Source organism: Dermacentor albipictus, chromosome 6, assembly GCF_038994185.2.
Source record: "Dermacentor albipictus isolate Rhodes 1998 colony chromosome 6, USDA_Dalb.pri_finalv2, whole genome shotgun sequence".
Lineage (NCBI taxonomy): Eukaryota > Metazoa > Arthropoda > Arachnida > Ixodida > Ixodidae > Dermacentor > Dermacentor albipictus.
This window is the reverse complement of record NC_091826.1, coordinates 10,832,000-10,859,257: the sequence shown is the minus strand read 5'-3', so window position 1 is coordinate 10,859,257 and position 27,258 is coordinate 10,832,000. Positions and strand designations below refer to the sequence as shown.

Below are 27,258 nucleotides of genomic sequence, written 5' to 3'. Positions count from 1 at the left end.
GCACGAAGAAACAACGAAGAGGGAACGTTACCGTTGTCTGTGTATTTAGTGACACTCAAACATTCAACACTGTGTGCATGCGGTCAAGAGATGTGGTTTACTTTAATGGCCATTGGCGGCTGCTTCCTCGCCGCCAGTGCGCTGTCGCAAAAAATTAATAATACAAAAATGGTCATTGTATGAAAATATACAAATGCTTACTGATGCGAAGAACTTTAAAGTGTTTGCGCTGTTTCAAACACTGACATTGTACATGCTTGCATGGAGTGCTAGATATCTTTTTTTATTATGCTGCACAATCAGCTCGGCAATCTTCATAACCCTAAAACAAAGAGTGCGGCAGGCTTGTCTGTGCGCTCGGGAGGGCATATGTATGATTGAAGTAGGGCCGCACATCCTGGAGACGCGGCTTCACTAATAAGCCGGTATTTTCTCAGTTACAAGCCGGCATTATCGTCTTGGCTCTCCCGATGTCCAGTCCAAGGGAAAGAAATAATTTGGGCAGACATTGTTTATATAATAGGACGAAGAAAGTATATATACCTCAAGTAAATCATTCTTCGTTTTGATTTCCTTACTCGGCAGGCTGCAGCTACACTCCTTGCCTAAACTGAGTGAATGTTCTAGGCAGTATGACGCTTTAGTGTTAAATGCTTTGTTGTTAGAGCCTTTTAGGACATTTTATTAAGCTTTCAATGTCTTTATTTTCATAGTATGTCTTTATGTAAATGTTAGTTTGCAGTTCTGCATCAACTACACGCAATTGTGAAGCCGCCTGCCGCACAAAGTTAAAAAAAAAAATGTGCGGAAATCTGGTCCGTGTGTTTATCAAACAACTTGCAGGTAAGTAAACCATTTACCCTCAGTAACCGCTACCTTATAAAAAACACTTGTTGTCAATGCTAATGGCGAAGAAAAACGCGGTAACCTTTGCGCGCGCTTATTAAAAGCACAGCGTTATTGCGGCGACATTTCCTTTAATAGAGTTTTTTATGCGAAGCATATTACGAGAGCTCAACCCAGCTCCTCAGGCGCGGCGGTGTCGCCTTGAAACCACGTGACACCGTGACGTCACGACAGAGGAGAAGTGGCTTTGGCTCAACTCTTGCAAGACGGGCTGGGTGGGAATCGAACCAGGGTCTCCGGAGTGTGGGACGGAGACGCTACCACTGAGCCACGAGTACGATGCTTCAAAGCGGTACAAAAGCGCCTCTAGTGAATGCGGTGTTGCCTTAGAAACGAGCTGTTTCTAAGGCGTGCGTCTCTTGCTCAGGCGCACATTTCGTTGCCGCGCCGAACGCTGCTTTGCTCGACGCTCACCGCGTCCAATGCGGGGCGCGTAGTCGCTGCCCTGTAGCCCATTGTCTTACACCCCTTGGCGGGTCGACGGGAACGCTGTCGCGTTCCACTCTTGAAGGCGAAGCAGTAATGCATGAGTTGTTTCTTCGTCTAGCCGAACCAAATATAGCCAAGCAACAGCAGTTCACCAGGCTAAACAGTGGTTCAACAACTAAAATAAAGGCTAGTATGCTTCGCATCCTGCGCTTAACCTTACCTAAGCCACAGCCATTTTTTTGCAACCCTTTTGCCCTTTGTGAACAATTGTTTGCTTCACGAACGCGAAGATGCATACCGGATGTGACAAAAATGTGCACAGCTATTCTTTAAATATCAAATAGAGGCGTCTACATCCATCTCGTTCTTAGTACATAAGGCAAGTATGAAGCATCGTAACGTTTGTTTTGTGCAAGTAGGCTCGATTTTAGAGCTCAAGCAGGGTAGAATGAGTGCGCGCCATTTTTCACAGACAGAGAGAAAGATTGATAAATGAGGTGCGAGATAAATGACATACACAAACACACACACACACACGCACACACACACGCGCACACACACACACACACACACGCGCGCACACACACACACACACACACACACACACACACACACACACACACACACACACACACACGCACGCACGCACGCGCGCACGCACGCGCGCACGCACGCACACACGCACGCACGCACGCGCACGCACGCACACGCACACGCACACACAGTCCAGATCAAATGCGCAGTCAGAGGGATGGCTCCAGGCGGTGCAGTCGAGTATGTCGGAAACCTGGCGTGTTCCACATGGATCATGCGGCATCACGCGCGAGTTTGCGAAGCATTGTTGCTACACCGGTTCTTGATAGCGGGATGGGTTCCTTTCGAGCATTTTTGTGAGCCCCCCTAGCAGCTTCATCGGTATGTTAGTTGTCCATGATGCCACAGTGGCCTGGGAGCCACTGAAAAGTGATGTCATGTCCTTTTTCTGCTAGTGGTGATGTAACTGCCTTATTTCCAGCACAAGTTGGTCTTGTGGTCCACGACGTAGTTGCGGATAGCAGACAATGCAGGGCTACCTTCGAATCTGTAAATATGCTCCATCTTCGTGGTATAAATTCATGAATCATGTGAAGTGCGCTGTGAAGTTCAGCAAGCTCCGCAGCAGCCGAGGTTGTCCGGTGAGAAGTGTTATGCTGAATGGTCACGGCTTTTTCGGGGAAGATCACAGCTCCTGTAGATCCGTAAAAAATAATGAGCCATTGGTGTAAATGTGAAGATGCTTCTTGTATGTTTCGTGCAACATGAGTAGATATAGCTACTTGAGAGATGGCGACGAAAGTTGTGCCTTCGTTCGAATCCCTGGTACCGAGAGTCAAGCTGTGGGCGAGCCAAACACCAAGGGGTTGATAGCAGCCGCTTGGAAGGTGTATAATCTCGAAGGAGGCAGTCATAGTACGCCGATATCTCCTGGCTAAAGGAGGCACTGGCCTGTCTTCCGGCAGTGCGGCACGGTGGTGTAAAGGGGCGCGGGAAATGTGCCTGATGCGTTCTCTGAGAACTTCCAATGTGATATGAGTTGTGACTGGGTAATCTTGAGCTATATCGCAATTGTTTCTGATGTCAATGCGCAGCGCGGCAGTCCAAGATAAACCCTGAGTGCCTGCGCTTGAGCACTCTTGATTTTGCGGATGTTGCTTCTGCAGGTATTGATCAGTACATGTAAGCTGTAAACAGCGCCCTGTAGAGTTGTAACATCGCGTGCACTGATATACTCCCCGTTTTTTCTCCAAGAAATCTCAATGCATATCATATTGACCACAAATAAAGAAGGGGACAGCAAAAGAGAACACAGAAACATGTCGTCTTTGTGTTCTATTCCGCTGCCCCCGTCTTTATTTGCGGTCAGTATGATATGCAGTAAACATCAACTAGGCCAAACTGAAGTTCTTCTGAAGAAATTTGAAAACATGTGAAATAAGACGTTTCTTCCGGTCGGCCACATGTGGACTCCAGTTGAGGTCTAGATCAATGAACACCCCTAAGAATATGTGCGTCCTGGTGTAACGGAGGTTTTGCCCGTTGATAGATATGGCTTAGGACATCATTAGCGTCCTCGTAAACGCGACCAGCGTTCATTTCTCAGGTGAAATCTGGAGGCCTCGAACGCTAAGGTACGCCGACATTGAAGCCACTGGTTTCTGAAGCCTAGCGCGTACTTGAGAACGTATTGCACCTGACGTCCACACGCAGATATTGTCGACATACATTGATATTTTGATGACCCAAGGTGTGCTTATACACCTCGCTATGTGACCCACGAGACCGACAAGAAAAAAGTTGATTGGTGAGGGGTTCAAAACGCCACCTTGGGGAACACTACGGTGTGTGTCGTGTTCAGAGGTCGGACCATCATCAGTGTGCACAAAAAGGACCTCATGTGTAAGTAGCTGAGGGTCCACCGGTACACTCGGCCATCAAGGTCAACCGATTCAAGAGTATCAAGTATGGCGTCATGAGCAACATTGTCATAAGCTTATTTTATGTCCAGAAACATAGCCACAGATAACCGTTTACACCTTTTTTGATCTTGAACGTAAGTGACCAGATCGATTGCATTATCAATGGAGCAGCGGAGACGTCGAAAACAGGTCACAGCGTTTGGATAAACTTTGTAACGTTCCAGGTACCACTACAACCTGGCAAAGATCATGCGTTCCTTCACCTTCCCTACGCAACAAGCCAGCGCGATTGGGCGGTATGACGTGAGGTCTAGTGGTGACTTGCCAGGTTTGAGGAGTGGCACCAGACGCATGCCAGGGTGAACATCGAGAGCATGTCAGGGTGCATATCACATTCTGCGTTGCTTCCTTGATGGCTTACTGAAGGCCAGAAAGGAGGCCCTTGCTACAAGATTCTTCTATGGTGGTTTCGAATGCAGACCAGTCGATTCACCGGAATGGGTTTGGGGAATGACAGCTGGCCAAACCTTTGATCTTTCATTATTGAAGAACGTTTCCATGCCACCAGAACTCATTGAATATATCCAGCAACGCATATCGTGCTCGCACACCCACTTAGTACAAGATGCGGTAGACTATGTCGTCTGGCCCAAGCGACGACGACCGATTACACAAAAGAAGAGCCACGTCGAGCTCCTCGGTGGAGAAAGGCAAGTTCATGTGTGAACCCCGTGAATGCGGCATGATGCTATCCGTACGAAAGGAGCCTGTGCATGTTGATTGACCTGTAATTTTTTTGCAGAAATCTTCCGCTACCTCGATGTCCTCTGGATGTTGGAAAAGCGCCGGGGCTCTGAATGGCACGCGTTGTTCGAGAAATACACGTAGGCTTCACACGGTTCTCCATGTATGAGAGGTTTTCAGGGGTGTAGGGATTCACAAAATTTTGCCCACCGCTGAGACTCCAGTTTGTCTATTCGACGTTGGACCTTCTTTCGCGTGCGACTGCTTATTCTTAGGTCATGAATGGACTTTGTGCGCTGGCACCTTCGCTCCGCACGCCGACGAATCGCTCGGAGTCGCTGCAACTTCACGTCGGATTATGAGAACATCGGAGAGCACATGTCACCATGCACACCGCATTCTGCGTTGCTTCCTTGATGGCTTGCTGAAGGCCAGAAGGGAGGCCTTTGCGACGAGCTTCTTCTATGCTGGTTTCGAATGCAGACCAGTCAATTCGCCGGATTATGTTTGGGGAATGACAGCTGGCCAAACCTCTGACTTTTAGGCAACTGGGGATATGATTACTCCCGTGCGTGTCAATGTCTAAGAACCACTTCTCATGAGTAGCAAAGCGAGCAAAGTAGCTATGTCTAAGCAACTGTTGTACGATGTGCCTCGTAGAAAGATAGGGATACCATCATTAGGCACGGATAGTCCATGATTGGATGCAAATGAAGCCAGTCGACGGCCCATTCCGTTAATTTTGGAGCTTCCTCAGATAGGGCGGTGGGCGCTAAAGTCTCCTGTGATAATCCATGAACCAGGGGTTGACGTCAAGATGTCTTCCAGTCTCTTGCTAGTAAACTGGGTTGATGGTGTTAAGTAGGGACCCACCAGTGTAAAGGCTAGCTTTTTTTATCAGTAAGGCAACCATACTGATTCTAATCATAAGGTGGCGCATGCTGAACGACGTAGGTAAATTCCCAATGAATAAACACAACGACCTTGCTGCTTTCGCTGTAGGTTGAGGACATAACGCATTCGTAACCGGACAGCCATATTGGGTTTGATAATTTCGGTTCACAGATTACGATGGTTGGGAAGCAGTTAGTATAAATATACTGTCGAAAGTAAGTCATCTCACATCTGACTCCTCTGGCATTCCACTGGATAATCGATGCTTCTCTGACCTTTTTGCAGAAAGATTGGTGATTGTCAGCTATGGTTTTATCGGCAGAAGCATACGGATACCATACGCCATTCGACCTGTCTGGACCCCAACAGATTCACCATGAAAGTTATATATTATGTTTGTCGCGCCACGAAAGAGCACTTAAAAAAAAAGAATGAATTGAAATGGCGGAAAATTGGTATACTGCCACCAGATTATAACGAGCTGCATGTTTATCATTTGATAATTAAAGAATTGAACAGAATTAAAGTACTGTCCTCTTATTGGCGGCAACAACATTCATTTTAAAGATGGCTCCATTACTGCGAACAGGAGTTTGAAAATTTTGGATAATGTGGTATAACGTCCCAAATCAGCACGTCGTAGTGGAGGGTTCTATATCGATTTAGACTTCCCGGGGTTAATTAACGCAGATAAGTCCAAGTACACAGAAGCTTTCTCATTCCGCCTCCGTCGGAATGTACGAAGGAACAGAACCTGGGATCTTGTGAAAACACAGCAGTTGAAGATCGCCTATGTAATGGATGTGCACACTATATGAGCATATAGTCAGCCGCCCGTACTTCTACATCCACCAATTATCCGTGCTGCACCAAACTTGTCCACCATTTAGGAAAGTTGGAAGGATATGTTCAAGGAATTTCTTTAGTTCTGACTAGCTCTTTTGGAACTCCCGTGATTAAACCATTTTCGGCATGGCATTTTCGAATGACACGTATTCGGTCCCCGACTGGTCCTCGCTACTTCATACGCCACCAGTCCGAAGACCATGCTCTCTTTTAGAGTATATTGCACATGGTCCTGTGCAGCCCGGGGAATCCCGTCCTCTTCGAGCAAGTAGGAAAAAATAAAAGTTAGAAGCAATAGTTAGGTGATTATCTTTACGTTTAGTAAAAAAAAAGTACCCCAATCGGGGTTCACAGCCAAAAGTGCCGTACCATTCTTTTTAATAAAGCTTATTTCCTCTTTCTTGAAGAACCAACCCCAATTTATATCCAAAAATGTGCTCAGCACGCATTGGGAGACATATTCGTGGCACTATGTTACAGTGTGTGTTCTGGGTGGCGCTCTCCCCGCTGAACTCAACCACTCGCTTGCAAGCGGGAGCCAACCGGTACTTCGAGCGTCACTTCCTCAAGGCGCTGTTCGGAACTCCGTGCAGCGTCTGCGACCGCAGCGTTACGACTCCGTCGGTCACGAGGAGAAAATTCTAAACCGCTCCCCTTACCGCCGCGGTACCACTGGTAGCACCGTGTGGTTTTTTCAGCTTTGTTAGACTGCACCATCTTCGGGCTCGGCCTACGAAAACGGTTAGAACGCCCCAAGAAATCGCGGTTAGTTAAGAAAGAACGCTAAGCACATTAAAATATATATAAAAATGAGAATAATTGGGAAAAGTATTTAAGCGCGTGACCCTGCCATGTGATGGAAACGGATAGTTTCTATTTGCCACACGCGGCTATGGATTGTGTTGATGCTGGGGAGTGTTCGTCGTTGTCGCAGCGCTTTATCAAATAAAGAACGGGATGTGAAGTTTTCCAAGCATCCCTTGAAGGGGAGCGTAGAAGTGGACGCCTCGCTAGCTCTGCCTATCGTCGGAAATGTTTATGGTAGTTCGTGACAGAAGTGGCCTGGCTTAAATAGACAGAACTATAGAGAAGTTCACACCGAGGTGTCAGGGAAGAAGGCAAGTTTCCTTGTGGAAACGATGGCTCCAGAGACATTCCCGACATTCCTTGTTTTGCTACTGTTATGGCTTCGCTTAAGTGCTTATTAGGGTTCCAGGTATTGCGCACGCTTCAAATGCGGTGGGCAGAAAGTAGGATGTCAGGGACCTCTCGCTCAGCACAAAGTCGGGGTAACTCCGACGGCCGACGCAACTAAACCTTTCTGCAAAATAAACAACGCTGATGCCAGTAAAACAATGAACAATGCACAAATAATAAGTGCCGTGAACTGTCTGAGAACAATGTGCTGTGTGCTGTTCCCAAAATTCACCTTTACGGGAGCTTATTGAGCGAGGGAATGCAGGAAGGAGAGAAAATCAGAAAAGGCCTCACTACAAAGCGCTGTGCCTCCCTCCTAACGATATTGGAATGCCGGCTGATACGGTCATCACACCAGAAAGTGACTAAGGTGCTATTGAAATTAAAGTGACCTTGTGCAACGACTGTAACACTCTTGCTTGGGAAAATAAAGGGCAAAATGGTCAGATAAGCCACCAGCGTCTCTAGCTGACGTCATGCGGGCTCGGGGTAGGCGCTGCCTGTGCGACAAGACGACGACTAGTCATCTTATGCAGTGGTCCTGTATATTCGCGCGTGACTTCATCTCCTGTCATTAGCGACACGAAATATCTATGGGAGTTGCTTAAGACCGGTGGCTTATGCCACAACCGCATTTGGGGCAACGTGTGGCTTAATCTTGGTCTTCGTCTTTGCCCGAGTTATCAAACTGCAATGCCCCACTTGAGTAAAGCGTCGTGAGAAAGAGTATTGAGTCGATTCGCGTCTCTTGGTACACTCATGAGAGACTATCGGCTTAGTTGGAACCGCACATTTCTATTCTCAACAGCCGAAATCGAGAAATATTAAGGTAGAAATGATATCCTGTCGGGGTATTGCTTCTCCTAACTTGTCGTGATGTCGAACAGGCACACATGGCGCAGAATTTCGACTTGGATGGTTTTCTTCTCGGCCTTTGTGAGGTTGGGCCCAAAGTGAGTTGATTGTTCTTCAGTAAAAATGTGCAACCCACGTTTGAGGATTGGCCGTGTATCGAGTGGTACCAAGGTTCAAGGAAGTAAAGTGTGAAAAATTCAGAGAAATAATTTGAAGAGAAATTAGTAACTGGAAATTGTGAAATTAAATAATAACTGATTCAGATACAAAGTGAATAATAAATAATTACAGTAAAGAAAAAGGGGAATACTAAAAATGAAAAGAATTAAGCATGCAATACTTTTTGCTTAACACAGATAATTGCAGATGGCATCCCAAACGTCGTCGTGGCTAAATCACAGATCGGTGGATCTGTTTTTGTATCGTTAAATTATTTCTCTTTCTTAATTATTTTGACAGAGATGATAAATAAATTGCTCTAACCCACTTTATAGAATGAGCAATAATCGCGTGGTATTAGGAAAAAAATTAAATTTAATACAAAGAAAACTGACCATAAGAGACTAAAAGAATGTGTAACAGAATATTCAGCCCTGAAAGCATATAGGAAATAAAAAGTAATGGGAAAGTAACGAGAGAATGAGAGAACGAGGGTCTCGCAAATTTCTCTTAAACTTCGAATTCTTTTTCTGAGAATTCGAATTTATTATTTTTAAGTACGAGAAATAAATATCGGGGGATATACGAAATAATGTATGGATAGGGGTGCATTACCAGCGGAATCTCGTGGCTGCGGTATACATTGACTACTCCTCTGAGCCTTACTGCTTGCTAATCAAACGCGTAGCAGAACATGGCACACGCAAACATAGTCAGACACTAATCGTTGTTTCGCAGGTTAGTGAGTAAGATAAACAAATGAAACGCAATTCACAAAGAGAAGGACCAGTTTAAACTTCTTTGTTATGATATTTTTGCAGTACGCAACCAACTACGATTTGACGTTTCTGTTTTTAGCATCGCAGTTTCATGCACAGCTAAAGAATCTGACTGGAAAAGTTTCCGCTCATCTGGGAATCTGTTGCTAAGAAGAATCTTGTGAAGGGGCCCGAAAATTGAATGGTTCTTGAGTGTCGTAAATTGCCTCGAGAGTCGACAGTTCTTGCTTACTGTCCAGCGGCTCACCTGAGGCACGTATAGCATATAAAAGTAAAGCAGTAAGGAGAAAACGAATAAAGAAAAAAAGTAAGTACAGGAAAGTTACGCAAACCCGAAATATTGCGAAAGAATTAAGAACCTTCTAGCTGGAGGGGACATTTCGACAGCGCAGCGCAAGAGCATCTCTTACAATGCAGGTTGAAGAGTCTGCGTTCCTAAGAGCCACCAGCGAACCCACGCTTTCAGTATCCCCGAGAACATATCAGCGCGGCGGACTAATTTAGTTACCTTTGTGCACTTAGAATCTTCAGTCATTTTGTGCCGACAGTGCGCGCAGCTTAAGAGCTGAAGACAACAGAAGGAGCGAACGATGTGAACTAGGCACTCCGTCTGCTTTTTGGACCATGTCACGATGCCGTCATTCTTCATTAAGGGTGATGTGGATGCCGCCATCGAAAGATAATGGAGCTTGATCAATTGTATTCGCTCAGGCATAGAATTACAGACAACGCCTTCTGCTCTGCGCTGCCCGTGTTAAGGGTAGTTTGCAAGGCGCGATAATCCGAGCGCGTGGCTTTTCTATAGTACGGTGCCACATGGCGTCCCGCCATGCCGTTCAATTAATGAGAGCCTAAGTTCGAGGTATAATGTCGCGCGGTACATGCCACTTGCATGGGAGGGCGCGATACATATATTGAATGAGGCGCACTCCGATTATTGTTGTTAATTACTTGTCGCTGCTCGTTTCTAACAGGAAAGGCCCGAAGGCCTAATGGAGGGGGACGAGCACACTTTACTGGCTATAATTTTATCGAGTTAGCACGACCTTAAGGACGTTTCTTCAGGAGAACCATCTGAGAGAATTTACGTACAGGCAAAAGCGTAGCTATCGAGCGAGAACAAAAGGTCTGCTCCATGGTTTTTTGCAAAAGCCCTCTCAGAACTGTCGTATGAGGAGAAGTACAAATGAAGTAAATTATTAGAACAATAACCGGTGTCACTAGGTACCAGTGTTCTGGTGTCGAAAAGCGCCACTTGATGCACGTGCCTGCCAGATAATGAAGTCATGCAAGCGAAACCGCGAAAGCTGCGCTTTCGTCAGGTTCTTGAAACACTTTCTTTTGTAAAGTGAAAAGAAAATGCTTTCGTATCTGATTGAGCACACACCAAGTTTCTATATCGTCGATACGCAATGAAGGATGGAAAGTAAAGTACATTGCTATGGTTAAGAAATATTTAAGTATTATAAAAAAGCAGCGCGTTTATTCGAACAACGGAGACTTGAATATATGAGCAACATTCATGAATTTTTTCTAGAGTAATCGGCCAAGCTGCTGTTTTCTTGTAAGCGTTTTGGAGATTGCTGTCGTCAATCTCAGATTAAGAATAAAAAAATTGCGGCAGAAACTCCACTGGACTTGTGTAAGTATGCGTAAGCATTGTGCCCCTTGCTCATCTCCACACAGCCCAATGTCATTATCTACCCTATCAAGCTTGATCCGACCAGTATAAACCCTTATCAGTCCATATAGGTTGTTATCAACCATATCAAACAAGGTCCGACCATTATCAACCTTTATCGGTTGTGGTCAGCCTTATCGGACTCGATCAAACACTTATCAACCCTTATCGGTCGGTATCAACTTTATCGCAATCGATTCAGTCGTTATCAACTCTTATCGGACCTTATTAACCTTATCGGACTCGTTCAAATATTTTAATCGTTATCGGTGCTATTACTCTTATGAGAATTGTTCCGACTAATATAAGCCCTTATCACTCTTTAGCACGTTATCCATCTACGTCGAATCATTATCAACCGTGCTGAGACTCATAAAACTTCTCATCACTCCTTATCAGCCTTATCAGATCAGTGACTGCTTACCTCGCTGTGTTGCGCAACGCGGAGCGCATAAGCCCTCGAAGATCGGTGTCATTTATGTCTGTGACGGAACGCCCCAACAGAAGGCGTATCCCGCGAACCACCGAAACTCATCGGGCATGTGGCACTTTTGGAATTAAGTTTTCGCAAAATCGGACATGTACTCATGTCTACGATGCTCCAAGTCGGGTCTACATGTGTTTTCAGATGTGGCTTTTATTCTACCATCACCAAATTTTTCAAGAAAGCCTTCATAAAAACCATTTTCCTTTGCCATTTTTTGTATTGTACTGCCGGTACAACATATTAATATGGTTCAGATACATTCATATTTTGCAAGCGTGGGCTTTTAGAAGGCCATTTATTCTGGAGCACCAAATACAGTGGAGGCCCATGAGCATAATCACACTAAAGGTACCCCATCCTCATTTTCTATGCTGAAGTACCGAACGCCATACGGGTCAAGTGGAATTTTTTTCTTTATTATTCTCTTTAATAGATCCCAAAAATAAAACACGTTCAAAAGAAGGCGCGGCCTCCAAGATTTCATTTTCGGGAGAGCAAGCATTGGTTTGTCGCAATCCATAAAGCGGCAGTGGAATTCCTGAATGACTCTCAAGAGTAGAGCTGCTGGCGGCATTGCGCAAATTTTAATTATACAAAACCGACACGATACTAGTTGAATACGCCGTTACCACATATACACTGCACTTCGTGTGGTATTACTGTAATTGTTGCTTTGGTAAAGTGTTATGCATCAAAGTTAGGCAATAAACAAAAAGTGGGTGCTTAGCCTACACTCTTAGCACGGTACCTTTTATGGTAACCTGTAATCACGAGTAACTTATAAAATAAAGGTTACATGCGAAATATGTTGATGTTTTAATTAAATGTTGTTACGTATATATATATATCTATAGGTTACAAGAGTCAAAATTGACGGATTTAAAGGTTAATTCAGCGCAAAGCGCCTTGTAACCTTTAGATTTTAACCTCTAAAGAACACTGCAGCGCATCAGTGAGGAGACCTACATCATGGATTGGACGTTTGCTGATAAATGTATCCTAATGTGTTCGTGCTCTGCATTTATGATCTGGTTATTACAAACGTAGGACTTCGGCAGTTCGGGCTGTATTCGGTCTTATTTCTGTCAGCCAAGCAGTTACATTTTTCACGATTTAAAACCAAAAAATAAATCAAGCATGATCGCACTTGCAAGTTCATCTGCGCGCTGTTCTTTGACGACCCTCCATACTTGGCACACAGCCTTATTTGAAATATCAGCAACGAAGACTGTGTCATCGAATGATGTGGCGTGCACTGCCTGCCGAAACCCAGTGGTCGAACGTGACGGAAGCCCCCTGCTCTCGCACGCATTCTAGCCACCATGAGACAGGCATGGAACATCGGTATTTCAACACGAGAAACAATAGCGGGCGAGTTTCTTTAGAAAAAATGAATATGTTTTAACAAAATTCATGTACGAGGCGAGGAAGAACAGCAGAAGAAAAGCACACGAACGCGTTGGGTCTTTCAGTAAAAGGTTGTTGAAAACATTGGATGGTTCTATCACATATCAATATAATTCAACTTGTCTACTAAAATGTCCCTGCTCAGAACCTTTCAGTTGTCTGCATACATTTTCTGCCTTTAACCGGGTTCGTTTCATTCCCTGCACTGCCTTGATGCTGTCAACCAAAAATTTCCCATGCTTAATTCAACCATAAGCGCTCAAGATGAGGTTAATAGTTAGTGTGCAAGAAGCGCGTGCCTAAGAAAACCATGCCGACACGCGGTACCAGCTAGGCAGCGTGCGTACTGAAGTATAAACGCGCGGCGAGGGAGCTGGGGATGCGGTACGCGCTACGCGACCGGCGTAACTGCTTTGAAATAAACAACCTACATGTCGGCGAACCATTCTGCATTGCACTTAGGATGTTTTAAAAACTTGTAGCAACTGATTCCACTGCCAACTTTCTTTGGGCATTATAAGCTGTGCCGAAGATTGGCATTACAACGACCGCAAATTTAAGTTACAGCAGACACGAAACGCGCCAAACGTTCAGTGAAATGAACAGGATGCCGCTACACTCACATACAAGCGAGCGCCGTCCGCTCCGTTGTCTTCTTTAGGAGACATAGACAGATGAAAAGAGCGTTAAATGTGTGAAGCCGCCAACTGAGAAATGAAATCTTTACCACTGTCCAAACACGAAATGCTTCCACCATCACACCAATAACATCAGTGGCACCTCTGACATTTATTTCTGTAATTCATTGCTTGTTTTCATTTTTTTTCATTTTTGCTTGTGCCTCTAAGTGCCTTTTTCTAACATGGCGGCAGCGAGCAGGCATCAGCCACACCGGAGCGCGGCCATCCACGGTGCTATCATCTCTCCTCCTCGGCCCAATCGAGATAGCTCGAGTTGCACGCTGGGAAGATTTTAAGCGGGAGCGGGAGGCTCGGAGCCGGCGGGAGTGGTTAGCGCGCTGTCGTCCTGTCGTTGCTGTCGTTCTGAGACGGCCATTATATTTGACTTGTTTGGATACCATCCGATCACCATTGTGTGCTGCCACCACTTGTAGCCTGCAGTAGTTATTACCGCTTCTACTGGGAACTTGCGCCATCCGCTGCACCCTCATGCCTTTGTGCAGCAGAGACCTTTTCGGTGTGTTGCGCGGTCGCTGCAACGAGCCGGGTTGTGAGTGCAAGCGATACACCATTCTGCGCCTGTCGGAAAGTGACAACCTGGCGAGGTGTGACTATTGTGACCACGTCCCAAATGCACACGGAAAAATATGTGATCTCGGTAAGCAGAACTTTTGCTTTAAATTATTTTTGGGTGGATAGTACGTGAATTCTTTATAGTTCGCAATTCAACAATTGACATGATGCATGCTCTCGCTTCGCGTCAGTGTTTCTGAAAAAGGTTATTGTTGATATGTTTGCTTCTTTATGCTCTTCGATTTACATTGAGCTAAATTCTATGTTGTCATTTTGTCATTTTGTGCAAATATTGGATTAGACCTTTCTAAAATATTGAGCTTGTCGGCGTGATGAGTTGTGTCAGGGCAACTAAATGACCTCAACAATACGTTTCTTGTACTGACGCCGTGCTTTGGGCTGATGTACTTGACAGAAATCGTTCAGTATTGCACAACTCGCCTCGTGCACCCTCCGTTAGCCATGCTGTGGTGGTGCGTGACTGCCCGCGCCCTGGCCTGGAGGTAATCTGCGGTGTGTGCAGAGGTCGGGCAAGCCGAGGCGGTTCGTGGTTGCATTTCTGCTTTCTTTCGGTGCGAGTAGTGCTGGAGGTCGCGTAATCTCAAAAGTTCGGAGACGCGTTTAAGGGAGCAACAAAACAAACGTTCGCTCCCCTCTGCGTTCTTCAAGTCAACTTGATAGCGATTGTTCGCGTCGTCAAATGAGATATGTTCATTAATGCCTGTGCTCGCGTGACACCATGGTTATTAGTAAGCTAATGATTACTGTTACGGCAGGTAAAACTACGTACCTTAGTTTGAGTAGTGGTCTAATGCTTTGCTATCGCTATTAGTGCTTCGCTTTTTGGGTAAAAATGCGTGTTTTTTTTATTTTCTTTTAGTCAAACGGGCCAGTAATTTAACATAAGAATCGGTGGTTAGCATTGACTAACTGCGAAGAATACACAATTCTCTTTTTACAGCAACGTCACCCCTTCTCTTACAACTTGCATTCCAATTTCGCACAATGATGTATAATTATATACAGCGTTGTTTCAGAGAATACATGTTGTATAGCTTTCGCACGAATTTTGCTTATGTACGCGTCTTTCTTTTTTTTTTTTTGCCTACAGCTCTGCAATGCGCTCTGCATTACTTTGTGAACACTAATGATGTCGTTTCGTTGCGTCTATAATTTCAGAAACGAAAAATGCAGCCGAGGCAAAGGTGCAATGCAATGTGCCAGGCACCGCTGTTCGAGGCCTCAGTGTCACATGAAACTGTGGAAGCTTGCACATCTAGTCTCCTCAGTGCAATATGGTTAGTATAATGTGGAATGTTGGCCAAAGCTTTTTTGATTGCCTAGTGTATCAAATATTTTAAAGCGAAGCTTTTTTTGCCTCTTCCTTCGGCTTTTCCACTGCTGCTGCTGTCGCTGACCTGCACGCGGCGTCGGGGAGTGGTTGAGTACGTAATGTACATAATGTACGCAGTGTACGAGAAATTACATTGTACTTGTACATAGTAGGGACGCGGGAGTGACGTCTGTGAGCCCTTTCCAGCAAGAACTGCGCGGGCGTCGCCACAATGCCCTCTGGAGTTCTTTAGTCGTCACGATGTCCTCTGAAACTCCTCGGCCATCGACACAATTACCTCTGGAGCGCTGTAATTACGCGTTAGCCTGCGGTATAAGCATTGTAGAAGCTGCAGCGCTTTTGTACTCACGTGCAAAGTTCCAGAGGGGAGATAGTCAATGGAAAGATAATACAGAGAATTTGTAAAGCCAACGCCCTGACCAAACGGATGAATAATAGTTGATATTCGCTCGTGGCGCCTTGCATACATAGTATGATGTGGAAGAATGGAAAGACGCCACCAGAAAGCATGCTTCATTTGGGGTCGCCTAAATAAAAGAAGAGTCGCTACTAGACATGGCAACAGTTGCGGAGAAACTGTAAAAATGTTAGTTTAAGAATGAAACGGCACGTTTCTGCTATTTCTGAAAAATAAACACCCTGCAAGTTTGTACATGATGACAACTGATGCAGGCGTGCAGACGCAAAGCTGCACTCAGTACCGCAGCGTCAAGACGACAACACGCAGCGTCAAGACGACAACACGCAAGCGGCTGTCGAGCAAATAAACATTTCAGCCACGATGCCATGCGCCCGTGTGAAGAATGGCAGTGCTAAATTGCTTGCAGCATACGAACAATGGCGCACAACAATGCCTCGAGCAAACACGCCTCGCTGTTTGGTGTACTACGTAGGCAAACACAAGTGGTGCACGTAAGGTAACATTTAACATCGCATCACGACTGTCGTAGGCCGTCAACATCACCGCCAAATATTGCCACTGAACGCAAACAGCACAGAAAGCTTTGCTTGCATCGATTCCCACAGTGCGTTGGATCTATATATATTCTTTTTCTTTTTTTTTGCTTTAGTGAGGACTGTCCCAGTTGGTGCCTCCATAGAAAATGAATCGGCCTGAATGCCTGTGCAAGAATCACAACCTGGCTGCTCTAAAGGTAAATGCATAGCGCATACAGGAAAGAATTGGTTTTATTGGGTGCTTTGTTTTCACTTGTTTGTTCCAGACTCCGCACCGTAGTCCCATGTGCAAGAGCCCCCACTTGACAGCCCAGTGGTTGCCATGGACAAAGAGATCCGCGATACTGAATGCGGCCAAGGTATGTGATGTGAAATATAATTTACTAGTTCATAAGGAAAACATCTCAAATGTAACGATACTAAATATTACACTCATTTGTAAACTTTTCACATATCGTCCAGAAAGCTCTCTGCATTCACCTTGTGATTACTTTTACTCACATCTGTGTTCCTGTTCAGTACTTATATTGTAGCATTATCATTTGTATTGGTCAGTGGTGCGAGTCGAGCGGAGCATCATTACACGATTTAATGTTGTCGCCTTAGATTTTCTTCCCCTGAAATAATACTAAGGACGGAGGCATTGCTCATACTTTATATGCGCTTAAATTGAGGTATGGTAGTATTTTGGTGCTATTTTTTATTCACTACTTCCGTTTAGCTAGACTGCACGATAATTAACACATGAAGGCACAGAATGTAGAGAAGGAGCAAATTAATGAAATTAGACGAAATTGTTAATTTATATTTAACAATTTAATTTAAATGTGATTTATTGCATTTCAAAGTTAATAAAGGTGAGGTAAGCAAAAACCGTAAGAGACATCCTGCCGGACGGAACGTGCACACAGCCAGCTCATGAAGTGTGCGATGCTGCACCAATTTACCTGGTGAAATCTCGTTAATGCGTATCTTGTGGGAACAGGGCATAATTACGCGCTAAACAGTAGTATCCTTTAGTGAGATTTCAGTTGTATATAGTTGAGCAAACAAACGAAAATTGGTATTATACTGATTACTTTCGGTAAAATAACATTTCATTGCTTTTTCCTGCATGCTTTAATGAGAGCTAAAGGTGAGCCAGTTCTAATTTTCCTTGATGTAGAATGGTTGGGCTCTTTCGGGTTGAGTTGTGCTCTGCATCTGCAGTACTGCACGTTTTTGATAAATTTTACTTCGTCAGTTCACATTATGCTGTGCATATTTAATGTTTGATAGGCGAATGTTTATAGGCTCTAAGTGTCCTTGTAGGCTCCACTGCCCAGTGGTGATATCCAGATTGCAGCTCCCCACGTCTACACATGCAGCGAGCAAACGTGTGTTTATGCTGGCAGCAGGCAAGAAATAATTTGGGTCTCGAACGGCAGCCTGGAGCTAGCTGTAATTTATTGTATTTTAACCTACTACATCAAGAACCTCGATTATCCATATGCATTTGTACCATTCCTGGCGCTGATGCAGAAACTTGTGCTTCCCAGCAATGTTGTGCCTAGAGGGCTCATAAATAACAGATTGAAGTGTTTCTTTGCTCTTCTGAAGAAAAAGAATGTGATTTGATTCAAAGTCTAGTTAACAATTTTCACCTTGCATTAATGTTCACTTGTTGCCAGGAGGTGGTGAACAGATGCATCATTTTGTGCATTACAGTTGCATGCCTTTCTATAACTGTTTTATTGAAAATTACTGAGGTAATACATCCATTCATGCAAGTGGCATTTAGTATTGCGCACAAGTATTTTATTTAGCTGCTCAAAATTCTTAAATTCGTGCAATGTGAATTATGGCGGCCTTTCTTTGTCACTGAGTTATTCTAACTGCTAGCCTCTAGATGATAGCGTAATTGTGCAGTACTCTGCATAGCAGTGCCCAAATGACCTTTTTCAATATTTATTTTAAATAGGTAGTGCATTCAAGAAGTTTGAATCCCATCCTTGACATTGTTAGCTAGACAGTAAAATGTGTCATGTAGTAATTTTAATAAAAAATGTTCACGTTTGCATTTTCAAAAGGATCTAAACTGAGAGTTCACTATGCTGTAAGCATCACCACTTCCAGCCTTTTGTCATTTGGCCCACAAGCCAGCACTTCGCACATCTCCTGGTTAAGCTTTGTCTGATGTTTGTAAGAGCAACAAGTTGTCTTTTGATGCCAGTGGTGGTCAATGCTAACACTAAGGAAACGTTGCTCAGGTATAGATGGGCTGCATGCATGCATGGCCTTGTGGTCCAGTCTTCTTTTTTAGGTTCACCTATAGCCAATACTTTGTATGTTCTTTGCATCGGCTACATTGCATTGGCAACGTCTTTATTGACCTGCTCTAATGCTGCACATTGATGTGTAAAGCTTTTTTTATGTAGTGTCCAATGTGGATCTGAACACAAGTGTCCAGTTTTTGTTCCTTCAATCTCATATACTAATATTTGCCTTGTTTTCTTGCTTCCTGACAGCAGTACAAGTTTTTACATGGACAGTTAACACGAAGTTATTGACGACATGCATGGCTGAAACACGGTGATATGATTTTAAAAATTCCTGTGTTATGATGCAAGTGATAGCATTCTGTTGAATTTTCAGATCTAGTCATGTGCCAGCAAGGCCTGCTGTACTTCTGGTGTATTCTATGTTGTATTTTCAAATAAAGATGTTGCATTCTGAAGTTAACCTTATACTGCCTGTGGAACTGTCAATTTATACTCAGATTATTTATACAAGTTAACGGCGCCTCCTCCTCAGGCGTTCAAATTGTGTTTTGAACTGTATTTTTGAGAACATTACCGTTACATATTTGCTCAAAAGGTGCCGCACGGGGAGTTTCATTTCGTCAGAAATCCCAAGGGATACAGTATAGTAGTATCATGGTAGCCCTTCGTTGGCTGAAATACAACGATTTAAGTGATTTAAATGAAAGTAAACTTTTGACACCACATTCAGTTGAGCGTTCCTTTTTTTTTTCAGAGAATTTCATGTGGGCCCCGCTCTTTACATGGTCCGACGAGCCCGGTGCGGCCTAGCAACGGGGAGGCGCCACCTTGGGTTTTGTTCCAGAAAGGCCAAATCTCCGCATGGTGCACCGAGTCGGCTGCCGCCAAACAACAGAAGTGCGTCATTTCCTTCTTTTGCGGTTCTCTCTGCTTGCGCCTCTTCCTTCTTGCGCGCTTCTTTTCGCGGTCGGATTAAGCAGCCGACAACCATGCCCGGAGAAACGTGAGCCCTCGCGGAGGACGCCACTCGGCCAGTCCTTTTTGGACATTGTCTTTACACGTGGTTGCGCTTCGAAATAGTTCACCTATCCACCTCGTGTAGTTTCCACAGGAAAGGGTGTCCCTGTGTCTCTCTCAGCCTAAGCAAAAAAAAAAGAGAAAAGAAAAAACTGCGTTTTGCTGGCAACTTACGCAAGCCGTAACATCCCTTCGACTGCAATGATATCTAGTCAAAAAATTATCTAGCTATCACAAAGCACAACAAGGAGGAGTGCGGGAGTACAGATCTCCACTTACGAATGGCATAGCAAGTGACAGACGCATACTGTTTTTGGGTACAATTGTGTAGCTATTAGCAATAAATGAAGCAAATTTTTGCTTTGCTTATGAATAACGGCAAGTGTTCAGGCCCTTTACCCGTGCTGTGTTTTATGCGAAGCATATTACGAGAGCTCAACCCAGCTCCTCAGGCGCGGCGGTGTCGCCATGAAATCACGTGACACCGTGACGTCACGACAGAGGAGAAGTGGTTTTGGCTCAACTCTTGCAAGACGGGCTGGGTGGGAATCGAACCAGGGTCTCCGGAGTGTGGGACGGAGACGCTACCACTGAGCCACGAGTACGATGCTTCAAAGCGGTACAAAAGCGCCTCTAGTGAATGCGGTGTTGCCTTAGAAACGAGCTGTTTCTAAGGCGTGCGTCTCTTGCTCAGGCGCACATTTCGTTGCCGCGCCGAACGCTGCTTTGCTCGACGCTCACCGCGTCCAATGCGGGGCGCGTAGTCGCTGCCCTGTAGCCCATTGTCTTACACCCCTTGGCGGGTCGACGGGAACGCTGTCGCGTTCCACTCTTGAAGGCGAAGAAGTAATGCATGAGTTGTTTCTTCGTCTAGCCGAACCAAATATAGCCAAGCAACAGCAGTTCACCAGGCTAAACAGTGGTTCAACAACTAAAATAAAGGCTAGTATGCTTCGCATCCTGGGCTTAACCTTACCTAAGCCACAGCCATTTTTTCTCCTGCGCATGCATTTGCGTTTACTGTGTGGATTGTACCAAGGGTATCATTCAGCATGCAAAAATTAAAAAGTAGAATCAGTGAGCTGAAATTCATTTTTTTTTTCATTTTCGCGTGCTAGATGATACCTTAGGAACAATCCACCGAGTAAACACAAACGCATGTGCAGGAGGATAAAAACCGCAACAGCGTGAGCCAAAAGTCTGAACACTTGTCGTTGGCAAAGCGAAAATTTGCCTCATTTATTGATTAGCAGCTACAGAACTGTAGCCCAAAAAAATGAGTCTGTCACTTACAATATACTATTCAAAAGTAAAGAAATTTCTCTGGCTCCCGCGGTCACCTTTGTTGTACTTTTTGGGGTAGTAGGCTGCATTTTGTCTTAATATTTTTTAGGCCAAACAAGAGATGTTGCGGTATGCGTAAGGTCTAAGTTGCCTGCAAAACGCAATGTTTCTTTTTTTTCTTTTTTCTTACTTAGGTTCAGAGAGACACAGCGACACCCTTTGTTCCGAAAACCGCACGAGGTGGACACGTGAACTATTTCGAAGCGCAAGCGCATGTAAAGGCAGCATCCGGAAAGGACTGGCCGAGGGGCTTCCTCCGCGAAGGCTCACATTTCTCCGCGCCCGGTTGTAGACTGCTTAATCCGGCCGCGGAAAGAAGCGCGCAAGAAAGAAGAGGCGCAAGCAGAAAGAAGCGCGAAAGAAGGAAGGGACGCACCTTTGTTGCTAGGCGACAACTGCCTTGGCGGAGCATGCGCAGAGCAACGGGCTTTTATGAAACATACCGCAGAAAGAAGAGCCGCGTCCCCGTTGCTAGGCGACACCGGCTCTACATACGGAGCATGCGCAGCACGGTGTCCATCTGGGACCTCCTGCAAGCCGCTTTGTGTGAACATTTTAATCGTTCAACCGGTATATTGTAAAAGTAACCTTTATATTTAGGCAAAGACACTCAGTACTGTATGCCTATACTAGAGGTTAAAGTGTTGTAACCTCTAGTTGAGGTGCACGCTTTCTAACCTTTAATAGAAGTTAAATTTGTAAAGGTTGATTTGTAACTTATAAGTTAAAGGTGCACAAATCTGTGAGAATGTACCCCTTTAGTAAAGGTTACCGTGCTAAGAGTGTAGTTCGTACGACACTCGGCTTCTGAGCGCTGGGTCATTAGCTCAAAACGCCCCACCGCCAGCGTTTTTCCTTTCAACTTTTCACTTTTTTATACATTAATTTCTTTATAGCGATTCGTTTTACGTGATGGATGAGTTTCCTCGTTGGATAGGCATAGAAATTCTTACGCATTTAAGGAAGAAGGACGAAAGCAACGATATAAGTTACGTAATCGATGTGGGCTTTCCTATTCAGGCGGGTAGTTCTTGAATGAAGGAACTGTGCTTGCCTGATTGCCTTTGATTGGTAAACATTGCAAGTGCCTATACTCACAAGCTGTGAGGCGTACGGGAACATCTGATTCCGAAACGCAATGCTTAAGATTACTTGGTCTTCGTTCTTCGCAATACGTTGTCTGGACTAGCTTGATTTCCGTTGGGCCACCGCGAACAGAAGTCCATGAAATGTCACATTCATATCGGCTGGGTTTTCTGCGGGCTCGCCCTTATTTCATTTGTTCGCAGAGTGCCTTTTGAATTGCGTATGAGTGCCCATTATTGCAGCTTCTGTCAGTCGCGGTTGAATACCTTATGCAGGGCCGTATGAGTGTACGCATTGTTGCTGCCGTCAAAATTAAGGCCGAGGTGAGCTCTTCGAAATGCGCGTCCCTTTAGTCACCTTTCTCGTTAGCGTGACAACATGTGATTGATTTCATGCTGAGTCATGCACATCAAGAGAAAAGTTTAGCTCGCTAGCCACGATGGTTCGGTTCTGCGGCTGAGCGCGAGGCCGCGAGCTCGATTGCCAGCCGCGGCGGCCTCTTTTCAACAGCGGATGAATACAGAAATGCTCGTTTCAATCGCCCAGGTCGCCTTCAGAAGCTTTACTTCTTGGTGCCTCTCATTATGTTAGTCTTTTACGCTAACTGCCTATGTGGTACCGTATATTATACAATCGACTGGTCGCTTTCGAGCACTCTAGAGTGCTCTGGCAGCGCGATTTAAATTTGGTTGTGTGAAACTGAGCGCTCGTAACCGAATCGCCTTGTTCATTCAGAGCGTCATGCTCCAGTTCAGGGCGCTCGGAGGCGCTACCACCTTCAACCTGGGAGTGCGACCGAGATCCGGCAAAATATCGATCACGGGGTTACTCAGACTGCCCTGGTAGCAGCTATAGCACGCTCGGCTGGGGAAACTTTCTCTGGCTCCATTCTCAAGAGGGCTCAGCGTCACTGCAAACCAAGTCGGAGAGTGGTAGGAACCAGTCGAACGCCACACTAGGTTCAACACTATAACCAACACAGCTGGTCCATTGACGAAACTTTAAATGACTTTAAGGTGGCTTTAAAAATGCGCTTGAATATGTTCCCTATAATATTTGCTTTGTGTTTTTTATTTCCTAATTATTGTTACCACCCCTTCTGTAACACCCTATACGGGCCCTGAAGGTACCCAAATAAATAAATAAATAAATAAATAAATAAATAAAACCTCAGTGCGATGACGGCCGGCACGTGATAGACATGGGATAGTTTTTCGGACCGGAATTATTCGAGCTTTTTACTACGATAAGCTGACCAGTCCTAGTAAAGTGGCTTTGTTTAAAATAGTATCTTCGGCTGACGGCCCTCGTGAAATATTTAGTTCACTCGCGCAGTGCCACCCGTTTGTTTCGGCAACCCGCGCGCGCTGGCGCACATTCGGATGGGCCGAGAACCACGCAAGTGTACGCCACCGGACCACCGTGCATGGAGATCGACGGTGGAGTGCCGTGCGATCCCGTCCTGCAGCGTGCGCCAATAGATGAGCGGGCCGTTCAGTTGAGGCGTCATTTTTGTAACAGGCGGTTACGATGGAACCCGCGTCTCGCGCAGCTGCTTTTCTGCTGCTCTTGCTGCCAGAATCCAGTAGCTCATCGGACCACGAAGACGGCGCAATTGATCATCGCTATCCAGCAACACTGACGGGAGCAGCTGACGAAGGTGGACAATTGTCTCACCGATGTAGTGGCGTCCTACGACGATGAGGAGGCATGAAGCAGCAGCGCAAGGTTCTGTGTTTCATACTGCACCGTTTGTTAACATCGTTTTTTTAGAGCGCGGCTCTTAGGCACCCGTTCCTGCGGCGAACGTCGGCGTCGTCCCTCGGCGTCCTTGCGACCAAGCAAACGAGCACAGCGAAGGATAAAAATGCGAACGCGGAGTGCGCATAAGGTCGGTAATAGCAAAGAGAGCGCGATGAGAAAAACGGAGGAGGAGGGTATAGCTAAAACGTGAGAAGAAAAGCGCAGTGCCGCGCAACACGGGCTTTGTGGTGACCATGGCTACGAGATGGCGCCAGTGTAGCGCGCGTCGGCTGTTCAATGATGACGCCAGATATACCATGTATGGAAACAAACCACTGCATGAGCGGAGGTCTGTCTGCGGCGGCTGCTGTAAATCGCGCCATGGCTTCACTCATGCGCTGCCTCTCGCGATCTCCCGATTAGTGAAGAAGTCGCGCCACACTTCGCTCCGTTTGCAACGTGCCGCACGAGACAGATCATCTGAGCCAGCGAACATATCGCGAAATGAAAACACCTACACAGCAGCGCTCAAATTTTGGATTAGGGACTATCGTAATCGTCGGTGAATTTTTTTTTCAGTTTCGAAGGCACCTCAGAACATGCAAATTGTGGGGGTGCAGGGCGGATCGCGTCTCTTCCCGCTACTCAAAGAGGAATTAGCAATTACGGAAGGAATTATTCGTTAGATCGCATTCCAAACACTAGCCATTAATAAAGCTCGAACTTGTTCATGTTGCTGCGAAACACAGCAAGTGCAAGTGCCAACTGGCCGCTGTAAATTCCGAAGTTCGCCCTCACACAGGGCGCTACAGCCCCACACTCAGCGAACGCTTCCAAGCTAAAACCAGACTAAATTCATTTCGCTATGCCGGTTCAGTGCAAAGCGTTGCCTCAGGCACCGCAGGATGCGCTGAGGAAAGCACATAACGACAAGTTGTGTTGGGGTAGGTCGCTTCGCTGTATGCCGGGACTCTTTCCCGCTTGATTGGACTTGTGTCGGCGGAATGTTCATGTATTTTTTGCTTCTACCATCACTACGAAACGCTAGCTGTAGGAACTGCAGGAGATTCTCACCTGGCAGTTTCCATGGGAACAGCGACCCCCTCCCGCACTGCCCCTTGTCTCTTGTCTATTTTTACCCCTAGGTCGTCTATGCCACTTCTCGTATGTGTTCGCTTAAAGGCGAACTGCTCAGGAATTGCTCTTTTCACCTTTTTTCGCTAGTGACTTGGTTGTTCTGGTAAGTTGAACGTCATTTGTAGCCCTGATTACTGCCGTTTCAGGAGTGTAAGACACGTGTAATGACGTAACACAAGCTCTCGTTAAGCTCCTCTTTGCGCAAAGGTGGATGATGAAACCTGGTTCCGTTCGGGCTAGCAATTTTGGGAGCGGAGAGCCTCAGTCGTTGGGCACGCTTGTGCGTCTAGATTTGGCCAATTAGCACATCGCTTAAGAACGTAGCCGAATGTACTCACATATGCTCTGCGTAAGGGCTCTCGAGCTCCCCTAAAAACAGCGGGCCGCAGACACAGTTGCGACTCTAGACAAAACAAAATAAATAAAAAGGAGTAAGAGCGTTATGGTATTTCTTATTTTACTCGCTAAATATGTGGTAGGGGTTTTTGAAGGCGCCGATATTTGGCTAGGCTTTATGCAGGATAAGATAAGAAAGTAGAGATTGCGGGATGCTGAGAAGAGCCACGCTGCCCGCTTGTGGTGTGTTTGATAGCCCATCTCTACTTTATATATAAAGTGCGGGATGGATAACCAGACGGCAAGTATATCAGCGTGCGAGTTTAAAAAAGCTCGCCAGTAAAGGTTGCGGGAGGTGCCTTGGTGAAGTTGTTCTAGCCGGAAACTGAAGTAGAAAGTACAAGGACAAGTTGTAAAGAGAAACATTTTAATCTCAGAAAGGCAGTAGGGTCGGCCGCACGCATTTCGTCTCTAGCCTGGTACGTCACCAAGTAGCAAGCCAGAAGGAGAAGGAGAGAGGGCGGATGACGATGACAGAGCACAGCGAACGAAGTACATGAGCGATGTATACATGCATGTTCTGCGCAGCACAGCTCGTCACCATTGTTCATGTGCCTTCCCTGCCTGTAGGTGAGCCATTTCTTTGCTAAAAATGTAGAGTGCGTTCTTTTGCTCAAAGTGCACTTAGAATGTTGTTCCACCGCACTAGAATATTCCTAAATTCTTCAAACAAGAATAAAAGGAGGACTAGCCGAAGTTGGTGCTCCCATTTCATTTTCCCAATAAAAGTTTAGCATCCAGGGAAAAGATGTGATACACCGGTGGACTTTACATGGCATCTTTGTCAGGTTGAGAACCCTAATCGCCTGCAAAATTTCAGCCCATTCGACGTGAATGACACTGTAACGTTAAGAGAGGGAGAAAAAGTGAGAGAAAGACACGAAGGTTAGACAGGGAAGGCCGGCTGACTACACTGTGCTCTGATAAGGGGTAACGGGAATTAAAGATGACAGAAAGAGACACAAGCAAAAAAAGAAAACAGTCTTGTACATGAGATTGCCATGTTGCGCCCGACATTTCTCAAATACTTTCACTTTGCCAATTTGTACTCAAAGTGCAACAACGCGTTCAACAACGCCTTCTGTCCTGAGGACGCTCCCGGCCGGTGCCTGAGGATCATGGTTTCCGACAAAGGGCGTTTGTTCAGTCTGTCTAATGCGGTTGAACGTTCTCTCTTAGGCGCACAGCCCACTCACGAAGGAGATATGCGATGTTTCCTCGCAGCTAAAGTGATCGGATGTTGGGCTTTCGGGCATTCCGATGCCAAATAATTAATCATTTGTGAAGGCCACGCCGCGCCACAAGCAGCACAAAAACGTTCAGTTAGCTGTATCTCTGGCGGAACACGGAATTGTTGATGCGGATCCAAACTATGAAGATTAACGCTTGTGAATTCCACCGAGTTCCATTATAGCAATGTCAGTTCGCGTGCTGCAAGCGAAGCCTTGTAGTTGCGTTAACCGGACGTGCGTCGGGTTAGCTTCCCTGCCTTTCCTGCCTTCTATTTCTCTCTCTCTTTTCTACGTACCTTACATTGTTATTCCACATAGACCCCAAACCACTTTGGACATTTGTCCCATGGCAGCACTAAACTTGAGAAGCCCTTGTGGTAGAATTCGTCCGGCTGACTTTGGAACCACGGTTGGACTATTGGCTTCATCGGTGCACGTGAATCGCCGTCCAGCCAGGAACTTCTTCAGCGGAGTGAAAACGTGGAAATCACTAGGGGGGAGGTCCGGATATTCCCAGTGAAATGAGCGGAGCTTGTCGGCGGTTCTGACTGCCACATGTGGCCTCGCGTTGTCGTGGAGGATAACAGCTTTGTCCACATCGAGAGTACCTCGGCGTTTTTGCATGATGGCAGGCAGTA

At 45.7% G+C, this 27,258-nt stretch overlaps 1 protein-coding gene and 1 long non-coding RNA gene across 2 annotated transcripts in view; one reads left to right on the top strand and one right to left on the bottom strand.

Moving 5' to 3' along the window:
• LOC139060773 (uncharacterized) overlaps positions 1 to 27,258 on the bottom strand; it is a 467,390-nt gene that overhangs the window by 63,489 nt on the left and 376,643 nt on the right. The window lies entirely within an intron of this gene.
• Positions 13,698 to 19,177, top strand: LOC139046791 (uncharacterized). Its single transcript, XR_011506931.1, has 5 exons — positions 13,698 to 14,178; positions 15,273 to 15,391; positions 16,518 to 16,601; positions 16,671 to 16,763; positions 18,912 to 19,177. It is a non-coding gene; the product is annotated as an uncharacterized lncRNA (long non-coding RNA).